The sequence below is a fragment of the Prionailurus viverrinus genome, chromosome D2 (genome assembly GCF_022837055.1).
Source record: "Prionailurus viverrinus isolate Anna chromosome D2, UM_Priviv_1.0, whole genome shotgun sequence".
Taxonomy (NCBI): domain Eukaryota; kingdom Metazoa; phylum Chordata; class Mammalia; order Carnivora; family Felidae; genus Prionailurus; species Prionailurus viverrinus.
Window position 1 is genome coordinate 39,603,216 of NC_062571.1, and position 23,018 is coordinate 39,626,233.

The 23,018-nt window shown below is 58.7% G+C and overlaps 1 protein-coding gene and 1 long non-coding RNA gene across 6 annotated transcripts in view; one reads left to right on the forward strand and one right to left on the reverse strand.

The window, feature by feature from the left end:
- Window positions 1-12,234: 12,234 nt before the first annotated feature.
- On the reverse strand, window positions 12,235-19,722 carry LOC125148394 (uncharacterized). The gene is made up of 2 exons (XR_007145527.1): window positions 13,308-19,722; window positions 12,235-12,596 (listed from the first exon to the last, which is right to left on the reverse strand). It is a non-coding gene; the product is annotated as an uncharacterized LOC125148394 (long non-coding RNA).
- A 1,751-nt stretch (window positions 19,723-21,473) lies between these two features.
- ZMIZ1 (zinc finger MIZ-type containing 1) overlaps window positions 21,474-23,018 on the forward strand; it is a 233,868-nt gene continuing 232,323 nt past the window's right edge. For 4 of the 5 annotated variants that reach the window (XM_047824470.1, XM_047824474.1, XM_047824472.1 and 1 more), the window contains exon 1: window positions 21,476-21,806. The gene's annotated coding sequence lies outside the window, so the exon portion shown is untranslated. Of the gene's footprint in view, window positions 21,807-23,018 lie in introns of all 5 variants that reach the window. The other variant, XM_047824475.1, reaches the window with a different exon arrangement.

A 23,018-nucleotide genomic window follows, 5' to 3' on the forward strand; every position in this document is an offset into this window, starting at 1 on the left:
TCCATCATCATCAGGCTGTCACCCTCAGCCTCAGGAAGGGAGAGGCCGCACAACGCCCAGGAATAGGGCAGGGCCTTGGTCCCCAGTCCGTCTGGGCACTGGGGAGACCCTCATGCTCCGAGACTAGGGGCGCCTGATGTCCTATGGTGTCTTGCCGGGCAAGAGGCTAGACGGGCTGCATGAATGGTGTCCCAGGCATGCGAGGCCTGTGCAGAAGGCCCCCAGTGTCACCTTATAGCATCCCATCTGAGACGACTAGATTGAGTACTAGACTTGGAGCAGTTTCTGCTACCGTCCCAAAACGCCCAGGTAAAGGACTGCAAAAGCCAAGTCGGCTGGGGAATAGCCAGTGTAATATCTGAATATCCTCCTGTACAGAACCCCCTCATCCGGCAGGTGCACAGTAGGTGGGGCCACGAGGCCCATTCTAGGTCTGGCAACTGGGGCTGTGGTGAAAGCCAAACAAAGCCATACAGAAGCTGCCTGCCTCGTGATGGCCCACTGAAAGGGCTTCCCATCCCCGGCACCTTTATCCTTTGATCCCTACAATCCCACAAGACAGGCACTGCAGGTGCTGTTGGAGAGGCCCAGGGAGGCTAAGAGCCATGGAGAATGTCACACAGCAAAGCAGGGTCCCCAGGAATTCCAGCAAGGACCGCTTCCCTGTCCCCGAGGCCCCAGAGGCCCTGGAGGCCTCTGCCACCACGAGAGAGGGTGAGGCAGGTGCTTCCCCGGGGTGTCTTGTGGCCAGCCTTGTAGGTGATGTGGGTCCTAGCGAGAGCTAACATTAGAACTAATTGGAGAAGTATTTTCATGACAGGGGTGGGCATGTGGGCAGTAAAGGCACCCAGCATTGCAGGAACAGCACAGGGCTGGTGAGGAATAGCATCCCTCCCACTGTGCAAGAGACTCCATGCTGGCCAGGAATTAAGGGCAGCAGGGGTGGCAGCCGAGAGCTGCCTCGGAAGCTGGCAGAGGAGAACGTTTGCTCTTGACCAAAGTCCAGAACATCAGCCTCTGGATATGAACAAGGAAGCCTAGGTGTTTGGGCCTCGGTCTGCCTGTCTGGGAAATGGCCATTGTGAGACCCACTATGCTCCTGCCATTCAAGAACCTTCGAGAGAGCGAGATTGCTCCGGTCCGAATGTTTGTGTCCCCCCAGGTTCCTATGTGGAATCCTAACCCCTGAGGTGATGGTGTTAGGAGGGGAGGAAGCCCCGAGGGAGGAGCATGGTGGGATTGGTGGCTTACAAAGGAGACCCCCAGACAGCTCCTTCCCCCCGGTGAGGACTCAGACAGAAAGCAGCCAACAGTGAACCAGGAAGCAGGCCCTCACCAGACACCGCGTCTGCAGGTACCTTGATCTTGGCCTTACAGCCTCCAGGGTGATGAGAGAGAAACGTTGAAGCCACCTCGATGGTGGTAGTCTGTGACAGCGGCCTGAGCAGGCTGAGACACCCCCCATCCAACAAATTTCAGGAGGAGGGGAACAGTAAAGTTACCTCAAGCGTCCTGGCCTCCTCTGCTACTCTCAGCTGTGGCTTATCCCCAGGGAAACCCAGCACAGGTGGCCGAGGGTGGCTCATCTTTAAGAAAGCCTGTGACACAGAGAGGCGCGTGTCGGGGGAATTATTCGCTTTACACACAAGGCGCTTCTTCCACAAAAGGAGACACACACACACCCCCCCCCCCCCCCCCCACTGAGCCCCCTGCATTCTGAGCTTCCCTGCCCTGTTCTGGGAGAAGGTAGAGGTGCGGCAGGTGAAGAACAGACCGGCTGTACCAGCTACTGCCCTGCTCTGGGGGGAGTTCTTCACCCGTAAGGTGAGGGATTGGAGAGAGTTGTCTCCAGGGCTGGGGTGGTGTCAGGAGGCTTGAAGCAAGAGGTAGGAAATCCCGGGGACGGAGGTTGGTGAGAAACAGAAACCACGGCCCTCAAATGGGCCTGGATTACCAGCACTTCTCAGGGACACGGGGGCCACTGGGAAGAGGAGGAAACCCATTTCACACCTGGATGTTGGGGGGGGGGGGGGCTGGGGTTCAAGACCCCTGCTCCTCCTCCCACGGGGCATGACAGCTGAACACGGGAGAAGGCCAAGGGCAGGGAACTAGTCCTGGGCCACAGTCTGGTGCCTGGCCAGGTGGGATGGTCTGGTCTCCCGTGATTCTTAGAGGGGAGAGGGGGGTAACCTTCTTTTTTCTGAAAATGGAGCCAAAGTGCCCCTTCGACAGCCTCCCAGCTTCTACTTCCCCCTTGTAATATTCCTCTACTCTGCTGCCTACGTGACCCTTCTGGAACATGGTCTTAATCATGGCACTCCCTTGCTCCCCCACCTTCAGTATAGCTCCCTATCACCCCAGCCAGCTCCCCAAACTGACAACTGAAACTTTGTGAGGCCCTTGTTAAACAGACAGAGAGACCCCAGCCCCCTGCGTGGCAGCCTTCCGAATCCATCAGGCTCTCTCCGGGATTCCTCCAACCTTCTCGTTTGATAGCAAAGCCATCTGGTGCTCAGAGAGGCAAAGTGACTTGCCAGAGGTCACACGGCAAGGGGACCCGAAATTCGAATCCAGCCCTGGTGACTTGGATAGAGTTCATTTACTCTCCCCAGAGGGGCCACAAGCCTAGAGCAGGAGTTCCACAAAGCTGTGCCCCTTGGCTGAGGAGAGTCTGGCCCCCGTGCGGGTGGGGAAAATGGCAGTTAAGGAAGGAGAAGTTTGAATGGTGGGCTCTGAAGGCAGCACGAGGCTGTGGGCAGAGCCCAGACCACGAGTCCAGAGGCCCCGGGCCCCAGCGGCCTGCTGTGGGAAACGGATAGTAAATCCCTCACCTCGCTGACCTCGCAGGTTCCCGTGGGAGTGAGCAGAGAGTGGGCACTGCCCAGGCTGGAGCTGCACACACACCAGGTGTTTCTTCCACACCCCTTGCCTTTTGCACGGGATCCAGAGGCTCACGGTCGTGGGCGCGGCCTTTGCAGGCCCCAAATCTACCGCCACCGCTCCCCCCGGCTGCAGCCCACAGTGGGGCTTTGCAGGCCCGGCAAACAACCCCTCACCCCCTCACACCAAGTGGAAACTTTTTTAAAGCAACAGAAACCAACCTCGGGGCGCTGCTCTGTGCTTGATGCTGGTGGCGGGGAAGGAGCTCCGCTACAGAGGAAAGGGCTCAGGGTGGGGGCGGAGGCCAGGCAGAGGCGGCACCAGGAGGGGAGAAACGGAGATCTGATAAGGGAGTCCTGCTCACCGGGGCCCGGCCCCAGCAGCGGGGGAGGCACCGGGGGCACGGCCCTGCTCAACCCCTGCAATTTGCTGAGCTGGGGGCAGGGTTCTGCAGTGGCCCCCCGTGCGGCCAGGCACGCAGACCACAGAGTTCTAAGGCTCAACGAGCCCTGCACGCCCCTGCTGTTGGCTGTTTCCTGGGTTTCCTGGGGTGTCTGCCCTGCTCTGGGCTCTGGCTCCCACCCCAGGTTGCTCTGAGAGAAGTCGTGGGCCTGGGCATGGGAACCAGCCAGAGGCTCCAAGGTTGGAAGGCCCCTTTGTCTAGCTCTGCAGCTGACTCACCCATGGCCTTGGGCCAGTCTCTGGCCCAGTGGGCCTGTGTCCCCCTCACCCAAATAGAGGCACTGACTGTCTCTGGTAATAGCATCAGGACGTGGGGCTGGCCCTGGGAATTGAGAGGCTCCAAAGCACACACTTGCTGTGTGGCCCGGAGCGAGTGGCTTTATCTGGGGTGACCAAGACTGTCGAGTTTAGCACTGAAAGTCTGCAGCCCAGGAAACGCCTCAGTCCTCAGGAAACCATTGGTCACCCTCTACCCCTCAAGACTGGGGTTTCCCCTGCTGAGACTCTAGCGGTCATTCCCAGCTTCCTGCACAGTGCTTTCCATGACTGAGAAAGGGCCTGCCCTCCTGGGCAGACTCACGGCCCGACTAGAGAGACCGGGTGTGCACCTGTCTCAGGGAGGCCAGGCAGCCCCTGGGCTAGGCAGGCAGAGTGAGCGGGCCTCAGGAACCCAGAGGGGTGCAGATACCGGGAGACTTGACTTGGCACGGGCCTCACAGGAGGCGCCTGGCAAGCAGAGAGGCTAACCGGGGAGGGCAGGCCGGTGGGGGTAACGGCTGCAGCACGGACCGGGAGGCCAGCCCGTGGAGAAAGCAGTGCACCAGGCCCTGTACTGAGCCCTCAGATAGACGGAGGAGCCAGACTGGCCCTCAAGGGCCCCACAGTGGCATTTCTAAATCTTGCTGTCTGAACTCCCCTGGCCACATCCACTGCCAAGCGATTTGCATCTAAACAAACACATAAAAAAGAAAACCGCAATAGACAACAAAGGTCTGTCTGTTTTGTTTTGTTTTGTTTTTTAAGTGAAGATGGGCTTTTCACAGAAATCAAAAGCCCCCAGGGGGCTCCCCAAGTGGATGTCTACACATTCCCCCCACACTTCCCTGACTCCCCATGCAGCCTGCCCCAGCAGAGGCAGACCACCCCGGAGAGACCAACCGGAGGCCGAGTGGACAGCCCTGGTCCCCTCCCACGCTCCAGGGCACGGGGCACTGCCACCTGCCAGACACCTTCCCCTCAAAGCATCTCACCAACAGCTTCCGGGGTGGCCTGGGTTGCCAACCCTTCCTAGTTTCTCGTGCCCGAGAGACCTCACACTTCCTAGCTGGGCCAACCTCAACCATTCACTGACCCTCTCTGGGCCTCTGTCGCCTCATCTGCTAACGGAGGGCTCTAAGGCAAGTGAGGGCAGGAAGAGGGGTAGGCCCTGCTATTACCGGCTGCTGGGCTGAAAGCTCCAGTCCAGTCTCATCCAGAACCACCCACCGGAAGGAGGAGAGGGGCCACAGGGGATGAGGGTGAGAAGACTGGAGGGAGATGCTGTCAGTGTCACAGTGGCCACTCCAGCTGGTCTGTGGGCTCAGAGACCACTCTCTCCCCACGCATTTGCTACTCCCTCTTGCTAGGTCAAGTCACATGATTCCTCCCCGCCCCCCGCCACACACGTGCCGTAGGAGTTATACACTCCCTGTACTTGTCCCCCGTCCTCCATTCTTAGGGCTTCTGTCCAGAAGATGTTGCCTTAAGCACTAAGCTGACACTTGGATAGGAATGTCTTGCCCAGCATCCTGCTGCATAACGCAGAGCAAGGAAGGCAACCGGGTCTGACAAGAGGCCTGGGTTCTTTCCACTGCATGCAAAGGGCCCGAAGCCAATAGCCCTGGCAAGAAAGGGGTCTTCGCCAGCCACCAAGGTTTCCGAGCAGGGGAGTGGCACGACCGGGTGGGCCACGAGAAGCTGGTCTAGGGGCCCCGTGCCAGCAGACGGCAAACCCAGCACGGAGGCTTCGATAAGAGCCGGGGTCGGTGGGGGTGGGGGGCATGCAGGGGAGGAGGTTGGGGGCAAGCGATGCTCAGACTTCAAGCCACCACCCCTCTCAGGCTCTAGGGACGCAGAGGTGGGAAGAGACAGCGCCAGGGAGGAGGGGTCGGGCTGGGGAGGACTACGGCGCTCCACTTTTGGTTCCTGCCGCGAGCCATGCGGCAGGCTCAGAGGGGTCGTCAGCTCACCTCCCCGGACGGCAGCCGCGGAGGACTGCGGCTCCCCCAGCACAACTTGGCCAGTGCAGGGCGAGCCCTGGAGCCCCCGGGGCTGTGCCTGCTCCCCGCCGCACACCAGGCTCCTGTACCCGCTGTCTCTCCAAGCTGATTCCCCATGCCAGATTGATGAACAACGTAATAAAGGGGGCAATCACATTATTCCTGAATGCATTTTAATAAAAATCAAATAAAAGCAATTATGTGAATTTTCAAGAGGATCACCTCTCCTCCTTTCCCCGAGGTAGGAAACAGAATGAATTCAGGAAATCATTAAAATCAGAAACCCGAGCTGTGTGCCACCGCTGCGTTGGCGGCTGCCACACAAAGGCAGCAGGGAAGCCCGGTCCCCAGCGGCAGCGCGGGTGCCTTTCTTTCGCTCTTTGAGTGGAAATTCCACCTATGGGTGAAGAAGGGTAATTAAGGGCCAAGAGAGATGCTTTGAATCCGCACTGTCTTTGCCCCTTCAGTACAAACTTCCCAGCTTCAAAGGGGCCTCGGACTGCCCGAGCAAGAGCTCTCCAACCTGGAAGCTCCAGAGGCCTGCAGAGGGCGGGCACAGGGCTCGGAGAGGTCCCCCAACCAACATGGCTCTTCCCTCTGCGGGGGACATGCAGCTCTCAGCCCGGCTCGAGGCCAGGATGCTGGCTCTGGGTGCAGAAGGACCGGGTCCCATGGAGGGGCCATGGGTACCTGCGCCCCACACCTGCATCCTCAAAAGGGACACACGCTTTGTGATGTGCAAGGCCCTTCCCACCTGAGCGGTCATTCTAGCCCCATCTGCCCCTCAGATTGGTATGTCTTTAGGGGCTGGGGATGCTGAGGCTGGAGGGGGCACACTCAAGGTCACCCAGGTGGTGAAGCAGTGCCTGGACTGGAGCTCGGTTTACCCAGGGCTGTGAGGCAGGCCCAAGTGGTCCAGACAGAGCACAGCTTTGCCTTGCATGGCACTTTCAGGAACAAGCATTGACCACCCCAGCTGCTGCTCCCTGGACCCTGGCCTGGCCCACCATCCAAACACTGTGAAGGGAGTGTGTTCATCTTGGTACAAGTTCAGGACTGAGCTTCAACAGAGTGAAGCGACCTGCCCACAATCCCACAGCCAGAAGGGAGGAATCCTGGCTCTGCCCAGGGTCATCGGAGTCCAGAGCCAAAGATTCTGATTGCCAAGCCACAGTGCCACCCTTATCAGGGGAAAGAGGCATTCACTCAGGACCTCTGGGTTGCATTCGGGTGCTGGGGAAGGAAAGCCAGTGACGATCCCTTTCTCTGCCCCCCCCTTCACAATGGCTATCCCGTGTCACCAGGTCAATGACACTCCAAAAAAGGAGCACCTAATCACCCTTATAATCATCTCTCTCGGCCACCAGGGTCCTGATTCTCAGATGGAGGGCAGCTGGCAGCCACAGGGCCCCTCTTAGGGCAGCCTGAGTTAAAAGAGCAAACTGGAACCACGAGGCAGAAGGCTGGCATCAGGCAACTTCCGTTGCCTCTCTGGGCATGCATGTGTGCGTGTGCCCACATGTGTGTTCGTGTGTGCCCATTTGTGTATGTGTGCATACATGCGTACGTATGTGTGAATGTGGGGGCAACGAGTGACAGGTCCCCAGTTTGGTGCTGTCCCACACTGTCCCATCTGACTCGGCTCAGAGCTCCCCCCATCCCTGCTGCTGCTAACAGGTGTGGTGCCCTCCCACAGGACGCTCAGGGAATGGCACCCGAAGGTGCAGTTGCCAACAGGGGGAAAGGAGGGTGCTAGGGAGGGTTCTGGGTGGCTCGACCCTGTGCCAGGTTTCCCTTGGAAGTAAGGGTTTCTGGCGGGCCTTGTAGCATCTGGCATCCAGGACCGAGAAGCGGGCACTGGCATCGGGACTTCTGGTCTCAGCCTCCCACCTGCCCTGCTGTCCTTCTCCGGTCTCTGGACCTCAGGGGCCTCAACTGGTAAGTGGAGGCAGCGGCACCTGGCTTTTAGGGCTAGCGCACGGGAGAGCGCAGGACCTGCCAGGAAGACGGTGTGTGAATCCTCTGTCACTCTTGTCCCCTCGGGGGCAGCTGTCCCCCACACAGCTTGACCAACCCCTCTGGTCTCACACACAGCAGGTCCTCCATACGCTTGTGAAAAGGGAGTGCCCTGCACGTTCCGCAGGGCCTGTGGACTTGGAACCATGTGCATGCACACACGTGTGTAAGCACACATGTGGACACGGGCGCTCCTGCGGCCCCACCCACATGCTGGCACACCCCCTGACCTGCACACGGGTCTTGTGCACACACATCAACATAGCAGATGGGGAAACAGCAGCCCCTAGCCCTGGGCAGTCTCCTCCCAGACTTGCCTCCCATCCCCCCATCCAGACAGGCCGTGGAGCAAACTGTCTAGGACTTGAGGTCCCGGCCCATGGAGCTCCGTAGGGATGTCCTTGTGCCATCACCCTCACTCTGATTCTATCTTGATCACTCTGGAGGCACTTGCCCTGGTGTGACACCTGGAATCTGGGGACAAAGACTGCCTTGGTAGCTACTAGAACATCTGCCCCGGGATAAGGCCTGACGGAAGGGTAGCCGAGGACTCTCGCAGGGTAGAGGAGAGCACACCCAACTTTGCTGGGGGGCACGAGACAGGATTCACAGGGAAGGCCTCCCAACAAATGAAACCTTGGAGCTGAAACTAGGAGCTGGCTTTTGCAAGCAGACCGGATGGAAAGGCATTCCGGGTGAAGGGAACAGCTCATGCAAAGGCATGGAGGCATGGAGGCCGAAAACTGCCCGAGGCTCCCGCCCTGCTTCTGCGGCTGCACCAGGAAGAAATGCCCTTTACAGAACACTCTCCGGGGAGGGCAAAACAGGGCACCACACTGCAAATGACCGGCAAGCATGGTAACCGGTGCAGAGGGCAGCCCCTGAGGGGGAGGAGCACACGGGCGTGCAAGGCACTCCTCAAAGCTCCCCTTTTCCCTTCAAAGAAGGCGCCCCCCACCCCGGGAATGCAGCATGTAATGCAATGTCTCAAAAGCAAGGTTAGCCCAGGATCCCACACATGTGCTACAACCATTTGTTGAGAAGAAGAAGGGAGTCGTGACCCAGCTTCAGGCAGGAGTTCCCTCTGGGACATGTCCCTGACACTCCAGTTTTTGGTATGATGGTCATGAGTATTCCCTGTAATGTGTTTCTGGCCTTGCAGTCTTTTCTATGTATGAAACAGAATGTAATAAAAGTTTGAATTGTATCCATGCCCAAGTTTACAGGGCTGTTCTGAGGCCGGGTTGGCTGAGATGCCTCTAAGCGATTACCTGAGCTTGGGCATCCTCCCACGGGCCCCTATACTCCGCGGCAGCATGGAGTCTGGACTCTTGTCCCAGCTCCACTGGGTCCATAGAAGATTCCAGTCATTTCCAGAACAGGACTGGGTGTAGCTAGGGAGGTAGGAGATGAATGCCCAGCCAACTTCCTGTATGGGCTTGGGCACGTCCATTCCCCTCTCTGGGTCTCAATGTCCCTCCTGCACAGTGAGGGACTCTGGCCAGCCTGTCTCCGGGTTTGAACCCAGGCTCTGCGGCTGTAGCACAGCTACATGGAGACCTTTCCTACCTGTAAAGGGGACCATACAGAGCTGCTGTGAGGGCTCGATGGCACAGGCTTCTTAAGACACAGCCCCTGGCAGGTAGTGAATCCTCCGGAAGTAGTGTTTATTTTATTTTATTTATTTATTTATTTATTTATTTATTTATTTATAATGTTTATTTTTTTTTTTGAAAGACAGAGAGAGACAGAGCATGAGCGGGGAAGGGGCAGAGAGAGAGAGAGAGAGACACGCACACACACAAATCTGAAGCAGGCTCTAGGCTCTGAGCTGTCAGCACAGAGCCCAACGTGGGGCTCGAACTGACAAACTGTGAGATCGTGACCTGAGCCGAGGTCAGATGCTCAACCGACGGAGCCACCCAGGCGCCCCAGGAAGTAGTGGTTTTTTTTAAAAAAAAGTCACCAGAACAAACAAAAACCCTCAGTGGAAACAGGGTGAGATGGGAGGCTGGGAGAGAGCTCTGCTCCAGGTCTGGACTCAGCACTCACTGGCCTGAAGCTTCTGGAGTCCTTCCATCCCTGGGCCTCACTTCTGCTCCCGTGTAAAATGGGAAGCATAGGGCCCCTGGGAGAGGAGAAAGGATGAGAAAGTTCTCGCAAAGGAGAGTGTGTTGTAAAGGCCGGGGTCAGTAACCAGAGCTCTGGTCCCCAAGACCCCTCCCTAGGAGAGAAATCCCAACCCGCTGCCTGGGGGGCTATGCCTGGGGGCCTCACCCAGGGCAGCCCTAATCTCAGCACAGGCCCAACGCCTGCTCCTGCTCCAGTTAGGGGCCTGGGCTGGATCAAAGGCGGAGAGAATTAGCATCACAGAGAGCCCGGGGGAGGGGAGGCCAGGATTAATTTATCTCCTCTTCCTGCTGCTCCCTCTGTAGCCCTTGGGGTTGGGGGGAGGGTAACCGTCCACCCCCAAGCCCCTAGCACACCCCTGAGGCCCAGTTCCTATAGAAGGAGGCAGAGCAGGGCAATGATTTGGGCGGGACCAGCACGGCACACACATTCTGGAGCCGTGGGCTTGAACGGACAAGAATGAAGATGCCTGGGCCAGAGGGCCACCCGCAGAGCCTGGGGGCCAGGGGGCTGCAGCATGAGTTCACAGATCCCACCAGGTCATTTTGGGGACACAGGAGTGTATGTACCTCGCATGTGTGTGCGGGGGTGGTGGGAGATCTATGAGGGTGTGAGGGATGCTCACATGTGTGTCTGTCAGGCGGTGTGGCCACTGGGTGTCTGAGTGTGTATGTGTATCCTTGAGGCCCAAGGGCCACTCATGCCGTGTGTATGTGTGTGTGTGTGTGTGTGTGTGTGTGTGTGTGTCCAGCCGGGTAGGCACGATGCCTGCACACGTCTGTGTCTGTGCCTTGATGATGGTGACACTCATGAGTCTGGGTGACTATGGGGTCCAGTGTGTGGACCTACAGACAGGCACCTGTGTGGACAGAGGAGCTGCTGGTGAACTTTGAAATGAGCAGAAAGGAAAAGTGTGAGGGTCCCCCCACAGGGAAAACAGCCAGAAGGGGTCCAGACTTCTGTCTCGTAGTCTCTGCTGCCAGGCTCCCCAGGCTCTCTCCGCTCCTTAGGTGTTTCCTCTCCTCCCATGGAGCCGCAGTGGGACCGCCTGGCTCAACCGTCCCGTGCCTCAGTTTCCTCGTTTGAAATGAGTGTACTCACAGCGCAGTTGTGAGGATTAAATTAGTTAATATAATGGAGGCATTGAAAACAGCCCCTGGCACACAATGAACGCTCTTAAAGGATTCACTGGTGCTACCTGGAGGGGCATAGTGGGACTGAACCGGGCCGGCCGGAGGAACGGGGTCAGCCCACAGCCTGCCAGGCACTGTCCTTGCAGAAGCCTACAAGGGAGATTGGCCCGGAGCCAGCAGAGCTGGGCAGCCTTTGGCGATGCCGGGAAAATGGAGCTTGTGCTGTTGGAAGAGTCACGAGGCACAACCTGAGCCAACTTGGCACTCACTGGCTGGGCACGTGGAGCTCCTCCCCCATCCCCTTCCGGCTTCCCAGCCACCCCCCCCCCCAAGTCCCTCCCACCACTTCCTACCCCAGGAGCGTCAGGCATGGTCCTACCCCCAGCCCTGTTTCCTCCTCCAACTGGTTCCAAAGGTCCACTCTTCATGCCCATTCTGCAGATGGGGAAACTATGGCTCTGAGACGTCCCCAAGAGCATAGCTGGATTCAGAAACCTAGGACTTTGAAGACTCAGAATAGCTTGTAGCGAAGCAAAATGCTAATCTGACCCCAAGGGCAGCCCACCTGGTTCTCAGCTCTTCAGGGTCTACACTGGCTTTCAGAGCCCCTGAAACGGCTCCCTCAGCTCTTCCGGCATCACAGGCTGGACCACTAACACACCCTTCCCCGTATTCACCTTATCGACTCTACCCATCTACCCAAACGCAGGAGAACATCTAGCCCGACCCCTAAGTGAATCCCTAATATACCTCTTCCACCTCTGCGCTTTTGCTCCTGTGTCCTGCCTTGCTGTCCACACCCACCCAGACCTTCATCTGTCAAGGCCCACTGCAAATGCCACTTCTTCTATGAAGCCTTCTCTGATTGCCTGATTGCCTGTCCGTGGGTGGCCTCTCTCGATCCCTGGCCTCTAGGGACCTGGAGACATTCCTCTCTTTGGCCCTAACTGCTTTACCTGCTGAAAGGTCCTAGACGACGGACCAGGAGCTTCTCTGTCCACACCCACCCTCACCCCACAGGACAGGGCAAGAATGTCCATGGGCTGGGGTGCACGGTGGGCACGCGCACACACACACACACACACACACACACACACACAGCTCCATAAGCCCCTCCAAGCCCTTCTACCATGGCCATTTCACATAGTGTTCCCAGCTTAGGCCCCGGGGCTGACTTTCCTACATTCAACTCTCCACTCTCCACTCACTGTGTGACCTTGGGCTTGGTACCTAACCTTTCTGTGCTTCGGGTTGCTCATCTATCGCTGGGAAGAATAGTTCCAATGCCACACGGCCGGGGTGAGAATGAAATGAGGTAGCACATGTAAATTCTTAGAACAACACCCTGCACACAGTGATCGCTATATGTTTACCATTGTTGTTAATATTTACACTGTGACAACCAGGACACAAAGAGGCACTGGACAGAATCTCTGTCCCCCAGAGGATGGGAGTCCCAGATAGGAACAGGAAAGGGGAGTCGCATTTCTAATCTCATGCAATGGTCAAACCACCTTGGAAGTAGTCATCACCGGCCCCACTTTGCAGATAAGGAAACTGAGGCTCCGATAGGTAGCACGAGATTCCCCAGGGCTCACAGCCGTAAGTGGCCAGGTTGGGATTCAGGGCCGGGTCGCGAGGGCTCCAAAGTCCATGCTCTTTCAGCAAGCCCGCTGCCTCTCAGTCTGGCAGCGAGATAAGCCGAGTACACAAATAGCTGTAATCCAAGGTAGAAAGTGGTAAGTGCCAAACAGGGACCGATAAAGGCTCGGGGAGGGCGGGCGCCTGCCTGCCTCGGGAGGGGAAGGGGCGGAGGGCAGGGCAGGCTTTTGAGAGCGGGTGACATCTGAGCACGGCCTCCAAGATGGACAGGCAGAGTGGGAAGACTTTCCGGCTGGAGGGGCCAGTGTGCACGAAGACATGGGTGGCCGCTCCCGCAGTACCTAGCATGGTGCCTCGTGTGTCACAGGGGCCCAATGAGTATTCGCGGAAGGGAGGGAGGAAAGGCAGAGAGAGAGGGTCAGCATGCCCTGACCCCACTTGGCCTAGGAACTCCCCCTCTCACAGGGAGACAGAAGTCAATTCCTCCTATTCTCTGAAGGGTTTCATGGGGCCAAGGGTCCCCCTTGTCCTTGGACACCCCAGAGAAGTAGCTCAGGACTTTCAGGCTAGAGTTCCTGATAACTAGATGCTTTGCTCCACACCAGGAAGAACTTTCCAACACGTAAAGCTGGACCGGGCTTCTCTGTGGGGCAGGGCAGCGATGCGTCGGAGCCGATCGCTAAATTTTCAGGCACTCTGCGAGCTGCTTGATGTGAAGTCTGCATCTTGAAAACTGGCCACGGTATAAGTATTTACACCATGGAAGTCGGCAAATGCCATCCATCAGGCGTTCCCCATTACGGAGAGCCAGATGTTAAACACTTACCCAGCACACCACTGAGCAGTTGTCTGCCACGCACGGGAGCGAGCTCCCCGCCCCCAGAAGGATGCAAGCAGAGATTGTCACCTCCTGAGACGAATGGCACCGAGGGGCTCTGGCTTAGATGACCTCAGAAGCCCCTCTCTGGCCCCGAGAGCCTATGGAAAGTCAGGTTTGAGAAAAAATTAATCCGAGTAATTATTCATGCTAGGAAATCATTAACCAATTGACTCAGAGGCTGGGAGTAGGGCAGGAACCAGAGGAAATGTGTGAAGCGCCACATGTCGATTTCATAGGTAGGAAGCCTTGTCCGACATCACGCAGGGAGCTAGGGGCAACACTGGGACCAGAAGCGCGTCGCCGGGGCTCCTTCCACAGCCTACATGCTGGGCTGGTGGGGACGGGGACATCTTACTGCACAGTTTGTTTGGGGTCTCTCCTCCAACAGAATATAAGCTCTGTGACAGCATAGACCACATCTGTTTTGTTCACTGTGGGATCCCCAGGGCCTAGTTTTGTGCTTGGCATGCCGTAGGTATTCGATAAATGTTCGTTGAATGAACCAGTGTGTCTGAGATCCCTTCCTGTGGCAGCATTTGGAGAACTGGGAATATGCCGTCCTCTGAGACCATTACTACTCATGCTTAGCGACATGCAAGGCTGGGGTTCACATACTGATTCTGCCCCTTCTTGTAGGACTTTGGCCAAACCACTGGGCCTCCTGAACCCTCGTTTTTTTTCTCTGCAAAGTGGCTTGTGCCGTCTCTGCCTGCCTCTTGAGGTTGCTGCGGCACTCAGGTAACACATAAAGCGCTCTTTACAAACTCTAAAGTGTTGTGCCCATAGGAGGAAAGGGAATGCTCAGGAAGCTGGCTTTGATGGCCAGGCCAAGCCCAAGGGCTCCCAGTGGACCCTGGAGAGCGGCCAGGCTGCTGCTCTCTTTGGGCTGATGCTTCGGTAATCTGGATCAGACCGGCTCTTTGGGGAGCAGGAGTGGGGGGTGTTGCAAAATGGAACTCAAGTTTCTAAAGGGGCAGGGAGGGGAGGCTGACGTGAAGACAGCCAGGGAGAGTTGGGGGAACCTCTTCCTCCTACGACCAAGTCTCCTGGAGCAGAGGCAGCGGGCAAACCAGTAACTTTAAAAGGCATTTTTCTGTCTGCAGAGCGGTTTATTGCCACCGCACCTCATCCCACCCCCTCCCAACCCCCAAACCCTCAGTGCTGCAAATTGCCTTAACGAGTGAGCTTGGACTGCCACTTGCCAAGTCAGGTGGGGGTGGGGTGGAAAATCCCGGCGTATTCTGAAATCAAACCAGTGTTCCAAATGATTCCATAGAGAAAGGATTTCTGCCACTCTCCTAGACAGGCGTCCGAAGCCGCCCCCGCCCCCTTGGTAGAGTAGGGGAGCGAGGAGGGGGGCCCCAGCTCACTCGGGGTTGGGGATGGATGAGGAAGGAAAACAGGGGGTGGCAGTGCCCCACAGCCCTCCCAAGAGGCATCGGATTTTCGCAAAGAGGGTGAGGGCAGCGGGAGACTCAGAGCTGGGGCCAGGGAGGCAGGTGGAGAGGGTGCCCATGGAGGGGACGACACGTCAGCCTGGGCCCCCAGGGGAAAGCAAAATAGAAAGGCCCTGTGTCAGCAGCCAGGCCCCTGGCGGCCGGGCTCTTGGCTCCACTCTGTTCGGCGGGATTCTAGTCGGCACCAGCTGCAGTCAGGAACAATGCCTGGATTTCTTTCTTTCTTCTTCTTTAAAAAAAAAAAAAAAATTTAATAGAGGGGAGAGAAGGACTGAAGCCACTCACTGAACAGCTCAGCATCAGGGAGGCGTCTGGGACCGTGTGTCCTTGAAAAACAGCACAGACTCAGGGACCCCACGGCTGGCTATGAGGTGCACGAAGGCACATCAAACTGGGAGCCCGCGGCCCCACCCTGCTGCTGCCTCACACTTGCTGTGTGACCTTGGGTAGGTCCATGCCCCACTCTGGTCTATTACCCCAGCAGAGGCTGCCTTCCAGACCCTGCTCAACGCCAACTCTTCTCCTTCCTCCAGACTTTCAGCGTGGTATTTGATGTGGGCAGTCCTTCCTGATAGCCTGTGAACTCCTGGAGCGCTGGGTCTGGTTCATCCTCATGTGCCCCTTGCCTCTCCCACTGCACTTGACCGCCTGTCAGTCACTCAGACACTATGCTGGGTGATGGCATAGAGCAGTGAGCCATGCTATGGCCTGAAGCTTCAGCCAGGGGTTGGACGGGGGTAGGGTGGGGATGGGTGCACATCAAAATAATTTCCCTGCCTAGCGAGGCGTCGTGCTGGGCAAATACAACTCCCTGTGCCTCAGTTTCCTAATGTGTAGAATGGAGAAGCTACTACCACTAATAAAAATCAGCTCACGGGAAGACAGAAGGAGTTCGTGTGCATGAGATACTCAGTGCCTGGCACACAGTAAGAGCTTACTAAGTAATCACTGATGGCAATGATGATGCTGGAGGCAGGGGGGCTGAGGCCAGGTAGACAGCACGTCTGCTAGAGTTATCAGGGCAGGCCTCTGAGCATGTGGCTGTAGCTGTGGCCTTGAAGGTTGATAGCGGTGTGTCCTAGGAGCAGGAAGAGCGCGAGGAGGTAAGAGTACGTATAGAATGCTGGCGAGTCTGGAAGCCACCCAGCACGGCTACACGCATGGGTCAGGGCAAGGGGGCGTGGGCCTTGAGGCTCCAAGACTGCTATCCAGGAGAGGAGGGGAGATGTTGAGGTCTGAGATCTTCTCCCACCCCCTCCAGTGCCAGAGAGGAGGGACCCTTCCCTCAGGGTGCAGGAGCATCCCTCAGGATGGCGGTAGGAAGCTTGATCCTCCTCTGGTCGCTCTTTCCAGACCCCCGGCGGTGCTGGACCTCCTAGCTCCCAGATGGCTCTCTGGAAGCACCAGAGGAGAGAAGAGAGCACTGGATCAGGACACCTGGTTCTTGTCCCAGCTCTGATACTTCCCAGCTGTGTGGCCACGGGCAAGCCACCACCTCCTTTCCGGGGCTCGGTTTAGTCCCCGGAAAAGGGGCCATTGCGAGGCTCAGAAGATTAAGATGTACCTTGTGAAGCAAAGTGTCAATGTCGTTATGCCTATTTACAGTCCTAGACTGGACCGTTCCCTCTGTGTGTGTGTGTGTGTTTTCCTTTCCCTATCCGGCCGGAGGAGACCCTCTGAGAGCACTCTCCCGAGCAGGGCCCCCCTCAAACCCTAAAGTGTACTGTAGCTTTGTCCAAGGGTCAAAGGCTCAGTCAGAGGGAGAAGGGCCATGGGACATCCCCTGTGTCCCATACTCCCTTACTTGATAGCTATGGAAACAGAAGCACAGAGTCTGTGATGTGCTCAAGATACACAAGTCGGGCAGTGGTGGGCTGGGAGTGAAGGTGGCCCAGCTTCCAAAGCAGGCTTTCAGTTGACTCCCCAGGGCCTCCCATCAGAAGAAGGGGTTGCTGGCTGAGCTGGGTCTGGAACCATGGACCTCTGCCCCATGGCGGGAACTGCGAAGACAGCATTCCTGGTGGAAGGGCCTGGGAGAGCCACGGCCAGGATGCTGGGCAGCTGCTGCCTCCAGGTAAGGAGGGGAGTGGGCCATCGGACTGGAATACTGGGAGGAGGCAGCCCAGGGGGATCCGATGTGCTGAAGGGCACATCCACTCTCTGCTGCACCCAACCACCCGCCTCTAGAAACATAGCTGCCTCACAGCTGGGCAGGGACAAAATGCCTCCCGGATCCACCAAGGTGTGAAGACTAACTCTATTCCCCGTTACCCCACTACCATGGGAGGGGACCCAGTCATTCCCTGGCAGGTGAGTAGGAGTCCTTACTCCACCCCAGAGTACTCAGAAGGTCACCTTGTCTGCACCATTGCCCCGTGATGAATGGAGGCAAGTCCCCATTCTCAACCCTGAGGTCCAGTCCCATTCACTGGATAACTGTGAGACCTTAAGCAGGTCACTTAACCTCTCTGAGCCTTTGCCCTCGGTGGGAATTATGCCTTCTGGCTTGTGGAGAGAATAGGATGAGGCAATATTTCCAAAATGCCTGGCAAACAGTAAGGACTCAACAAATGTGACACTTCTCTTGCCCTTTTGGTCCCTGGGCTCCCTTTTGGGGAGTGAAGGGTGAACTGTGGAGACAGAGAAGGCATTCCTGAAGAGGTAGGAAGTTAGCCCCCTGTGTGTCACTCCTTCACTCCCCCAGCCCAGCGAGGGCCCCTGGCCCAGGAGGCCATACTCACTGTACCCTATACAGGTCCTCTGCTCTCCCCAGGACCTAAAGCCTCTTACCACTGCCTTCCTCATGGCCCCCTGGACCTTCTGGCTCCCCACTCCCTAGGCCCAGGCCTAAGCAATGGCCTTCTTTCCTGCTGATGGTTCCCGGAAGGTAAGGCAGTTAACAAAACCTAAGTCTACTCTGAAGATGGGTGTGGGCAGGACCCTGCATTGGTGCCCACCGGCTGGCCTCATGCAGCCCACACCCTCCTGATGGGCACTAAGCTGCCTCTGAAGCCACATAATTTCTGGGCCCTGCATTGGCAGAGTGGGATCTGTCTTCCAGTTCTCAGTGGCTGGGAAGAGAAAGCACTTTCCCCTCTGCTTCACCCCCAGATCTCCAGGCCCACAGAAGCCAGGGCCAGGAAGGTGGAGGCACATCGTCCCCGAAGAGGCCTGACCATCGCCATGAGACCTTATCCTTGGTTTACAGAAGCCCAGAGAGGGCTAGCAACTTGCCCACGACCACACGGAGAGTCTATGGATGAGGATACAGAGCTGGGCCGAGAGGTCAGCAGGAAACTTTGTTAACAAGAGCCTGAGTTTGAATCCTGAATGACCATGGGCAAGTTACAGGGGAATTTTCTCTGAAGGGGAGAATGGGAATAGCCTCGACTTCAAGGCAGTGTGAGATTCAGTAAGCCAATGCTAAGAGGCCCTCACCACAGAACCCAGCACACAGTAGGCACTAAATAAGTCACAGCTTCTTGCCAGACCCAACAAGGATCCAACCTGCCTTGTTATCTCCCTGAAAGATGAAGAGAGACAGCAAGGGCCTGAGTCCCAAAGACTGGGGCCCAGGATCCCCAGGAGGCCGAGGCAGACCAAGGGCCCAGGGGAGATTTCTCAGACTTACTGCCGTCAAGTGTCATGCCTGCCCAGCCAGGAAGAGCTGAAATCACCCTTAGCTCCATGCTACAAAGCGTTGAGCCTGCTTTGTGTGCTGGGCTGCTCTCTGCAGTAGCGTGCTAGTTTTCAGATGTAAAGGAGATGGCGGGGGGGGGGGGGGTCTTCTGGACAGGAGCTTTTGAACATGAGTGGTCACCCCGCAAGGTTGCCTCCATTCTCCATTTCCTGGAGGTGGTGAGCCCAGGTCACTCACTGAGGAATCTGGACAGAAATGTCGGGAGGACAGCATCCTGACCCATCTTGAACCGGTCTAGTTCTTGGCTGAGGCTGGATTCCTGCCCTCCAGGCCCCAAAACCCAGAAACTCTATCCCTAGGTTTTGGAGCTGGGGTGGGGGCGGGTAGCTTTCTGCCTGCTGCAATGCTTTAGCTTTCCCAGGGGGAGCAGCTGTGGCTCCAGCCACCACTCAGCAAGCTGAATTACACCTTCCAGCCCTGGGTCAGGCCTCCAGGGGTTTCTAAGGCTACCCCCATGTCCTGAACCTGGGCCACCCAGAGGCTGAGGGGGAGGGGATCAGGAATGTACTCCCACAGGAATGTTCTGGGACCATGCTTCCCTGGTATCCTGAGAGGTCTGGAAGGCTTTCATGCCACCCACCTTCCCCAAGGGTGCTCAGCTGCCACCTGAGCAGGGAACAGCAGCGTGATAATAGTCCATGTGGCAGGTCGAAAGACTGAGGCCCAGAAAGGAGTGCCCTCCCTTGCACCTCATGGCATACGGAGGCAGAATTTCCCCTGGGAAAATCAAGCAAGTTCCAGGCATCCCCTCCCATGCCCCTGTGGACCTGAGCTTCCATCCTCTGAGCCCTCAGGAATCCAAGCTGAGTTCCCTGGCTGTCAGAGTAGCTAAGCCTTGAGAAGGAATTCAGGGCTGGTGAATGCATTTTGCCTCCTTTCCCTCGGTGGTAGAAGGAGTGATCTAGCTGGTCCTGAAGGAGTTCAAGCCGAGGTCAGAGATGCCCACTGGAGGATGTTTTTAAATAGGGTGGGGGGAGGGTACTCTGGCCCGCTCCTTGCACTGGCCCAGGGTCGGCGCTGATCACTGCCCAGGAGGCCTGGACGATCTTTGAGTCTGCGTCGCACGTCCGCGCTCCCAAGCGGGCCTCGTCAATCAGGCAATGGCCCTAGCGGGTCCAGGACGTCTTCCGCTAGTCTCTGTCCTCCGGGGAGACCCCCGCCCGGGCTGCCTCCGGGTGCCCGCCCCCGGCGGTGTCATTGTTCTCTGACGTCACGCCGCGGCCCCGCCCCTCGACCCCCACTCGCCCCCCCCACTCCCTCCCCACCTCCGGCTCCTGGCGCCCGAGACCCTCGCAGCCTGCAAAACCCAGGCCGTGCAGGGCTCCCCCCGCGGCCCGGCCGGGGCTGCGCCCCCTTGCGCTCTCCCCAACTTGCCTTTGTTATTCCAGCTCCCTTCCTCGCCTCGCCTCCGACACCGCGGCGGACTGCAAAACACGGAGCGCGGAGTACCAGCCACACCTGGAACCGAAACCGGCGCGGGGCCGAAGCCTCCCCCGCCTGTGCTGGGAGGAGAGGCTTGCGTGCGCGCGAGTGTGTGTGTCCAACCCGTGCTGTGCGGGCGCCGATTATGATTTGGGACTGAGGGTGCAGCAAATCACGAGCGGGGGGCGGCTTCTGGGTGTGAAAGGGAGGGGGCGTAGGGTATGTGTTTGTATATGTACGTGAACGTGAGGATTTAATGCCCAGGGGAATGTTTCCTGTTTATTAGTGTATTGGGGGTTGCACAGCGCTGTATGTGTGTTTGCGGTTGTGTGTGTAAATGTGCTTGGTATGGCCGTGTATACGAGTACATTTGTGAGGGAAAGTGTACGTGAGTGCGTGTTTGTGTGTGCGCGCGTGTGGAAGCGTGTTTGTAAAGCTGAGTGTAGGCGCGGATGTGTGTGCTGTTTGCGTAGGAGTTTCCGTGTGAGTGGCAATGGACCAGAGCCAAAGTGGGTGCGCACTTAAGTGCTCTCGGGGGTGAGTCCGCAAGGGGAACCCCTCGAGTGGGTGCACTCAACTGCGCCTTGTGAGTGCCATCGCTCTCTGCGGCTCCTGGGGCAGCGCCCAGCCGGGGACTGGGGACCGGACCTGGGTCCCGCCGCCCCACCCTGCCCAAATGCTCTGGGCCGAGGGGCGCCCCCGACAGGCCTCGAGGAATCCACGGGTCTCTGGACAGCGCAGGGTGACGGGGGCAGCCCGTGTGCACTGGTCCTTCCCAGCCGTCGGGGACACAGCGCTCCAGCCTCCCGCACAACATCGCCCTCGGTGGTGGCGTGTGGTGGGGATTTCCTCTGCTCGCCCCACCAGCCAGTCCCCCGGCTTTGGGAACAACACCAAAGCCTCCTCCAGGGGGAAGGCTTTGGCGATCTTGCTGGTGACTCGCTCGCCCCCAAATCGGGTACCTGACAGCGTTCGCGGCCCCAAGTGCACTCTAGCTCGGGGCTTGCGAGCGAAGGGGGGGCACTCCGGTGTGCCGGTGATTTTTGCCCCCTCCTCAATGTGGTCCCGTACTAGCTTCAGCATTTCTCTCCTACTCTAAACTTGCAGGAGCGGGGAGGTGGAGGCGGGCAGGGAGAAGTGGAGGAAGGGGGAGAGAGGAGGAAGGTGAGTGACCGGGTGGTGGGGGGGGGGGGGCAGTGGGGAGGAGGACGTGCGAAGCCCTTCCGACCCACAGAAGGTGAAAGCTTGGAGAGGGCCGAGACCGAGCAGCGGGGAAGAAAGAGCAAAAGAAGGGACAGGAAAGGCGAGGGAGAGAAAGAGGCGAAAAGGAAAGAAGAAGAGTGAGCGGCGAGAGCGCAGAGAGCGCGAGCCGAGCGGAGTCGAGCGCTGGCGGCGGCGGCGGCGGCGGCGGCGGCGGCGGCGCGGCGCGGCGCTCCGTTCCATCCGTAGTTCCGCGCCTGCTTTTGCCAGCGGCCGGCGGCGCGGGGCCCTTTGGAAATAGAATAGCCAATGTAATCTGACACTTCAACTTGCTCGGCTCCGGGCGAGTTGATTCACTTACTCACCCCCTAACGCCGAGTTCCTTTTCACTGTCTGTGGACATTAAAAAAGCGAGCGGCGGCGGGCGCCCGGGAGAGCAGGCGACCGGGCGGCGGGCGGGCGAGCAGCGACCCGGCGGCCGAGCGAGCGAGCAGCGCCGGCGCAGCGCGGTGACCCCAGCCTCCGTCGGCGCGGAGCAGGAGCCGAAGCGGAGCCGTTCTCGGCGCCCTCGCAGCGCTCTTCCCGGCCGGAGCCGGGCCTGCCCGGCAGCGGCCGCGGCGGCAGCGGCGCGTCCTCCAGCGGCGGCAGCGGCGCTCGCAGCGCCCGGTAAGTTTGGGGCCAGAACAGGGCGCCCGCTGGCCCCGGGCCTTCCTCCCGCTCCCGGTGGACTCTTGGGGTGCGAGCGTGGGGCGCTGGGTGTTGGGGTTTTTTCCCTTTAAGGGTCCGCCGGGACCAGGCAAGCCGGGCGAGCGGCCGGCGGCCAGGCTCCGCCGCGCTCCCCTTGGCGGCCCGGGGCCGAGGCCCAGGCGACCGGCGAACGCCCGGCTGCGCGGAGCCGGCTTGGGCTGCGCGCGGGGGCCGGGGCTCCTCTGGTGTGCGGGGCGTGAGTAAGGTTGTGCGCGCGCGGACCCTGTGCCCGCCTCCTGTCGGTGCGCCTCCAGCCCTCGTTCTGTACACCCAAGCAGGACCGGGATTCGGTCAGGGAGGGAAGGACCGGGATAGGACCACCTCGGTCTCGCACGTCTCGTTTGGGGAGACGCGAAGTTGTGCGCCCGTGTGTACGAGAGCCGCCGGAGACGGCGCTGGATTTCGGGGTGGCAAGGGGTGGTGATGTTAAGTTGTGCATCTGAATTTCCAGGGAAAACACACACTTTTGTAAATGGGAGGTGGAGGCGCGGTTAAGTTGTTTGTGTGTGAATTGCCCGGGGAGACGCGGCGCACGGTACCGGCGGGGAACGCCAAGGGGTGTGTGTGTGTAGGGGCTTCCCGTAGGTCTTTAGAAGCCGGAGGGGCGTTAAGGCCACGGCCTGGACGGGGCTGCCCCAGCCAGGAGGGGAACCCAGAGGGAAGATGTGCGTGTGTGTGCGCGCGCGCTGCAAATACGAAAGTAATTTCTCCGTGTTCTTTCTTCCTCTCCGTCTCCGGCGGCGGCAGCGGCCCCGGGGGAGTGGGAGGCCGGCCGGGGCGGAGGTTGGGGGGCCGGGCCGGGGCTGGAGCTGGGGTGGGGGGCGGGCTCTGGAAGCTTGTTTCACATTCCTGGCGTCTGGGCTGGGGAGAAAACAGTGGGGAGCGCGGCCTCAGCGTCTGGGGCGCGGGCAGCGGGCGCGCGTCGCCCCCTCGCCGGGGACATCTGTCCAGGAAGCCAGGCGGGCGGGGAGAGGGCGCGGTGCGGAGGGCAGGCTCCCCGCCCCGGAGCAGCGGGGGCGCGGGCGAGGGGCGGCCGCCTTCCCGGCCATTGTGCGCCAGCAGATTTTCACGGGAGACTGCCCCGGAGCCGCCGGAGAAGGCCGGGAGTCGGCCTCAGCCCCGGGTTTAAAA